The sequence below is a fragment of the Acinonyx jubatus genome, chromosome A2, assembly GCF_027475565.1.
Source record: "Acinonyx jubatus isolate Ajub_Pintada_27869175 chromosome A2, VMU_Ajub_asm_v1.0, whole genome shotgun sequence".
NCBI classification, from domain to species: Eukaryota; Metazoa; Chordata; class Mammalia; order Carnivora; family Felidae; genus Acinonyx; species Acinonyx jubatus.
Window position 1 is genome coordinate 159,577,316 of NC_069383.1, and position 7,324 is coordinate 159,584,639.

Genomic DNA, 7,324 nt, shown 5'->3' on the forward strand with positions numbered 1-7,324 from the left:
GGAAACTTTATGCCAAATGAAAGAATGTAGGGGCACCTGGGTGGCTCAGTCAGTTGAGCATCCGACTTGGGCTCAGATCATGATCCACATTTAGCGAGTTCGAGCCCCACAATGGGCTCACTGCTGTCAGCACAGAGCCCACTTCAGATCCTCTGTCCTCGCTTCTCTCTCTGCCCCTCCCCGACTCGCACCCATGCGCAACTGCGCATGCACACACACACTCTCTCAAAAATAAATAAACGTTAAAAAAAGAATGTATAATGTGATAATTTGATATACCCATACATTGTGAATGGATCCCCCACTGAGTTAATGAACATATACATCACCTCACATATTTACCATCCCCCTCTCTGGTGAGTACATTTAAGTTCTACTCTTGGCAAATTTCGGTTGTAAAATACAGTGTTATATATAGTCTCTGTATTATATATCAGCTCCTCAGACCTTATTCATCTTAGAACTGAAAACTTGTGCCCTTTTACCAACGTTTCCCTATTTCCCCCATCTCCCAGCCCCTGGCAACCACTTTTCTCTTCTCTGTTTCTATGAAGTCAACTTCCCCCTCCCCCACCCCAGATTCCACATGTAAGTGATGCCTTGCAGTATTTGTCTTTCTCTGGCTTATTTTGCTTAGAATAATGCCCTGCCATTTCATTCATGTTGTTACAAATGACAGAATTTCTTTCTTCTTAAAGGACAAATAAGGTGGCTCAGTGGGTTAAGCATCTCACTTCTGTTCAGGTCATGATCTCGCAGTTTGTGAGTTTGAGCTTGAGCCCCACGTCTGAGCTGACAGCTTGGAGCCTGGAGCCTGCTTCCGATTCTGTGTCTCCCCCTCTCTCTGCTTCTCTCTCTCTCTCTCTCTCTCAAAAATAAACATTAAAAAGTAAAGGATATATAATATTCCGTTGTATATATACACTATATCTTCTTTATCCATTCATCCATCCATGGACACTTGGGTTGTTTCCATACCTTGGACATTGCGAATAATGCTTCAGTGAACATGGGGGGGGGGTGCAGATATCTCTTTGAGATAGTGATTTCATGTTCTTTGGGTAGGTCCCTAGAAGTGGAGTTCCTGGGTCATAGGGTAGTTTTATTTTTAATTGTTTGAGGCAACTCCATACTGTTTTCCATAGTGGCTGCATCACTGTACGTTTCCACCAAAGTGCACGAGGATTCCCTCTTCTCCACATCCTGTGTTGGAAATGTTTTCGCGCTGATAGTGGTGATGGTTGCAGCCCTCTATGAATACACTAAAGTCTACTGAATTGTTCACTTTCACCGGGTGACTTGCACAGTGTGTGAATTAGATCCACAGACTCAAGGGAGTGGAAACAGGGACCTGGATTTTCTCAGAGTTGAGGGAGCGTCTGCCCCTTGCCAGCCAGGTAACTCAGATTTCTCACCTGTGTCTTTTACCTAGTTTTAGTCCCTGACTCAGAGGGTTGCTTTATGATTAGAATAAAATGAAATACAGCTCCGCACAAGAGGGGACACATACACACGCACTCTGAACTGTCCTGGATCAGCTTCTTATTTCTCTGCCACCAGGGGGCAATCTCGCTGTGATATTTGGGTGTCGTGCCCCTGGAGTGAAGACTTCAGGGGCGGGGCTTTCTTCTGCCGGCTGGGGGAGGTTGGGGGTGCAACAGTTGGCTAACTCCTTGCTTTTTTGGCCTTCGTGGTAAACGTTTCCTGGGGAGGGGGCGCTTTTTCCCATCATAAAATGACTGCTGGTGTGTTTAAAATAAATTTAAAAAACAAATGAAGCATAAAAATAAAGGTACTATGTGTTCATCAAAATATGAAAGCACATAACCTTTGACCTGGCCACTCTCCACCCAACAAGGGAGCCCATAAACACATGTGCCTAATGATATGTGTGCTCATCACAGCCCAGCTTGCAATGATGCCATTGCCTGTAAAAGTGAAACGTGGCAGACCGTCTCCAAGACTGACAATAGGGGCATAGTTAGGCAAATTAGGGCACGGCATGCTGTGGGAACGTTCTGCAGCCATTAAAAAGAATGAGACAGACCTATATTCACCGACATGGAAAAATCCCTGTGTACCTGCTCCATGGGAAAAGAAAAAGCCACGTAACATTAACTATAGTATGATTGCATTGATGTTGGAGAACATGAATGTATACAAGTGTGTCCACGCATTAAACACCCTGAAAATCTCTTCCAAACAGTTGACAGTGGCTCCTTCTTAGGAAGAAGAGGTGGGGTGAGAGTTTAAGGCGGGGGGAGGGTGGATTTCTTTTCTGTTATTTGAGCCTTTTACAGTGAGATTGTGTTGTTTTGTTACTTTATAAAGCCCCAGAAAATATCCTGTTAAATATTCTTTTATAGCAGGACCCCTCCCCCTCTCCCCTGTCCCCCTCCGTGGCTGCATAGTTATTTAACCTGGTCTTTCCTGCTGGGTGTTTAGGTTGGTTGCAACTTTTCACACTTATACAGGAAATTGGGATGAATATTCATGTTTGTTCATCTCTGTGCCTCCGTGATGAACTCTTTATGTCTCTCCCAATTCATCAGTGAAGAAATGAATGAACGAGCACATATTTATTGTTTCTCTGCTTGTGTTCTTAGAAAAACATCTCAGATGTGGAAATACTTGATCCAAAATATTGGTTTTGTTATACTTCTTGATGCATTTTGACAAGTTGCCCTGGAGAAAGTAATATACATCCCTGGGAATGGGTGCAAAGTCTTGCCTCCTAGAACACTTGAAAACACCAGGCAGGATTGCAATTTTAGAATATCTGTAGATGCAATTGAAAAGAGACTAGCTCACATTCATGTAGTGGTATTATTGTGCCAGGTTCCATTCTAAGGGTTTCACACGTATTTTTTAATTTATTGTGTACAACAATCCTACTTTGCTCTTTGCTTTATTAGTAAACTGAGGCACAGGATGATGGGGTGACTTGGTGGATGGTCTGATTTTTTTTAAAATTTATTTATTCTTGAGAGAGAGAGAGAGCAGGGGTGGGGGAGGAGCAGAGAGAGACAGACAGACAGAATCCCAAGCAGGTTCTGTGCTGTCAGGGTGGAGCCTGACATGGGGCTCAAACCCATTAACCTCGAGATGAGCCAAAATCAAAAGTCAGACGCTCAACCGACTGAGCCACCCAGGTGTTCCAATGGTCTGACTTAAAATATTTTTTTCAACGTTTTTTTATTTATTTTTGGGACAGAGAGAGACAGAGCATGAACGGGGGAGGGGCAGAGAGAGAGGGAGACACAGAATCGGAAACAGGCTCCAGGCTCCGAGCCATTAGCCCAGAGCCTGACGCGGGGCTCGAACTCACGGACCGCGAGATAGTGACCTGGCTGAAGTCGGACGCTTAACCGACTGCACCACCCAGGCGCCCCTGGTCTGACTTTTTATATAAGAAGCCCAGGGGCGCCTGAGTGGCTCAGCTGGTTAAGTGTCCGACTTTGGCTCAGGTCATGATCTCATGGTTTGTGAGTTTGAGCCCCATGTTGGGCTCTGGGCTGACAACTCAGAGCCTGGAGCCTGCTTCATATTCTGTGTCTCCCTCTGTCTGCCCCTCTGCTGCTTGCACTGTTTTGTTTTGAGATTTAAGTAGCCTCTACACTCAACATCCGGCTCAAACTCACATCCCCGAGATTAAGAGTTGCACGCTCCCTCCCCTCCCCCGTTCCCCTGACTGAGTCAGCCAGGCACCCCTTAACTTTTCTATAAAGGGCCAGTCTTCATTGCTCTGTTCTGCTCTCGTAACTCAAAAGCAGTCAGACAACATGTAAGTCAGTGGGCATGGCTGTGCTCCAGTAGAACTTTATTTATGGACACATGGAATTTTGAATTGCATATAATTTTCAGGAATTGTCAAATATTCTTCTTTTGATTTTTAAAAATCAATTAAAAGTTTACTGATTTTGAGAGAGAGAGAGAGAGAGAGAGAGAGAGACAGTGTGAATGGGGGGGTGGGCAGAAGGAGAGGAGAGAGAATCCCAAGGAGGCTCCACACTGTCAGCACAGAGCCCAGTGTGGGGCTCGGTCTCACAACCCGTGAGATCATGACCTGAGTCAAAATCAAGAGTCGGTCGCTTAATGGACTGAGCCACCCAGGCACCCCGGATTTTAAAAATTATGTTAAAATGTCGGGGGGCGCCTGGGTGGCTCAGTCAGTGAAGCATCCGACTTCAGCCCAGGTCATGATCTCGTGGTTCATGAGTTCCAGCCCCATGTGGGGCTCTCTGCTGTCAACACGGAGCCTGCTTCAGATCCTCTGTCCCCCTCTCTCTCTGCCACTCCACTGCTCGCATGCGCACTCTCTCCCTCTCTCAAAAATAAACATAAAAAATAATTAAAAAAATAAAAATGATTTTAAAATGTCAAAACCATTCTTAGCTTGCAAGCCATGCAAAAAAAAGCATTGAGTCATACTTTACCACCCCTGTTTTAGATATTTCCTATATACTAAAGATGTTACACCCATTGTCAGTTACATTGCAAATATTTTCATTTTCATTTATTATTTTAATAAATATTTTAGTAATATTTAATAATAAATTATTTTTAATTTTTAATATTTATTTTTAAGAGAGAGAAAGAGCATGAGCAGGTGAGGGGCAGAGAGAGAGAGAGGGAGACACAGAATCTGAAGCAGGCTCCAGGCTCTGAGCTGTCAGCACAGAGTCTGATGAGGGGCTCGAACTCATGGACCACGAGATCATGACCTGAGCCAAAGTCAGATGCTTAACTAACTGAGACTCCCAGGCGCCCTTATTTTGAGTTACTTTTTATATATGGTGTGAGGTAAGGATCTAGGTTTATTTATTTATATATATTTGCATATAGATGCATCGTTGTTTCCATACCATTTGTCAAAATGACTATCCTTTTCTCATTGAGTTACCTTGACAGCTTTATCAAAATCAATTGATTATATATGTGTGGGTCTATATTTTATGGGCTCTTTATTCCATTGATATATATGTTTACCTTATACCTGTAACTTTATATCTTGATACCAGGTAACTTAAGTCCTACAATTTCATTCTTTTTCTTTTTTTTTTTTCTTTTTTAAAAGTTTGTTTGTTTGTTTATTTATTTATTTATTTATTTTGAAAGAGAGAGAGAGAGAGAGCAGGGGAGGGGCAGAGAGAGAGAGAGAGAGAGGAAGAGAGAATCCTAAGCAGGCTCTGACTGTCAATGCAGAGCCCTAGTGGGGCTTGAACCCACAAACATGAGAGCATGACCTGAGCTGATGTCAACAGTCTGATGCTTAACCTAGGCGCCCCCTCATTCTTTTTCAAATTGCTTAGGCTGTTCTAGGTCTTTCACAATTCTGTAATTTTAGAATGAGCTCAGTGACCTCTACAAAAAACAAAAACAAAAACAAAACCTTACTGAAATTTTGATTGGGATTGCATTGAAACTATGGATTATTTTTAGGAAGAAATAACATATTACCAGCACTGAATTTTCTAATCCATGAATGTAGTGTATTTCTATGTTTATTTTGGCTTTCTTTGATTTCTCTGAATAATGCTTTCTAGTTTTCAACATAAAGGTCTATGTTAAATTTATCCCTAAGTATTTCATATTTAAAAAAATTTTTAATGTTTATTTTTGAGAGAGAGAGAGAGACAGAGCATGAGCAGAGGAGGGGCAGAGAGAGAGAGGGAGACACAGAATCTGAAGCAGGCTCCAAGCTGTAAGCACAGAGCCCAATGGGGGACTCAAACTCACAAACTGTGAGATCATGACCTAAGCTGAAGTCAGATGCTTCACTGACTGAGCTACCCAGATGCCACTAAGTATTTCATGTTTTTGATGCTATTGAACATAGTACTGATTTTTCAAATTTTCATCGTATTATCTATTTTAGTTTATACAGATGGAATTCATTTTTATATATTGACCTTGTATCCTATAACTTTGCTAAACTCACAGTAGGTCTATTCTTTATGATTTTGTCCATTCTTTATGATTTTCTATGTAGATTATTGTATTTTACTTGTTTTCTTTCTTTCTGTTTATGTAGATTATCACATTTAACTTTTCTTCCCAATCTGTGCTTTGTTATTTCTTTTCTTGTCTTATTACACTGGCTATGACCTCCAACACAATGTTGAATAGAAGCCATAAGAGATGACACCTTTGCCTTGTTTCCAGTCTTGGGGCAAAATACCCCAGCATTCACTATTAAATATATTGTTTTGGCTACAAGTTTTCATAGGTGCTTTTTAGCCCATAGAGGAAATCTCCTTTTATTCCTGGTTTGATGAGAGGCATTTTCAATAGCAGGAATCCGTTTTGATTTTTGTCAAATAAGTTTTCTACATCTGTTAAGATGATGATTCTCATCTGATTTTTTCTTTTCTGATCTCTTGGTATGGCAAATTAGATTGATTTGATTTTCAAATGCTGAATCAACCTTCCATGCCTTAAATAAGCCACCATGTGATCATGATGTGTTTTCCTTTTTATAAGTTGCTGGACTCTATTTGCTAATATTTTGTTAAGGATTGTTTGTGTCAATAGTCATGAAAGATATTGGTTTGTGGTTTTCTTTTATTTTCTTTCTTTCTTTCTTTTTTCTAAGTAGGCTCCCCACCCAATGTGAAGCCCAATGAAGGGCTTGGGCTCACTACGCTGAGATCAAGACTTGAGTTGAGGTCAGGAGTCAGATACTTAACTGACTGAGCCACTAGGCACCCCATTTTGTTGCTTTCTTTTCTTGTAATATCCTTATCTGGTTATGGTGCCAAGATAATACTACCCTTCTAGAATGAATTGGGAAATGCACCTTCCTATTTTCTGGAAGAATTTGTGTAGAATCAGTATTATGTCTTTTTTATATTTTTGTAGGATTCACCAATGAAGACATCTGGGCATGGAGTTTTCTTTGTGGGAAGGCTGTTTTTTTTTTAAGTTTATTTTGAGAGAGAGAGAGAGAGACAGAGAGAACGTGAGCAGGGGAGGGGCAGAGAGAGGGAGAGAATTCCAACCAGGCTCTGCACTCTCAGTGAGGAGCCCGATGTAGGGCTTGATCTCACAAACCATGAGATCGTGACCTGAGCCGAAATCAAGAGCCAAATGCTTAACTGACTGAGCCGCCCAGGCACCCCTTCTTTGTAGGAAGGTTTTTAATCATAAATTTTATTTATTTATTTATTTATTTATTTACTTACTTACTTACTTAAAAATCACTCTTCTGACCATCTTTATTATTTTTTTATTTAAAAAAATTTTTTGACATTTTTATTTATTTTTGAGAGACAGAGAGAGACAGAACATGAGCAGGGGAGGGGCAAAGAGAGAGGGAGACACA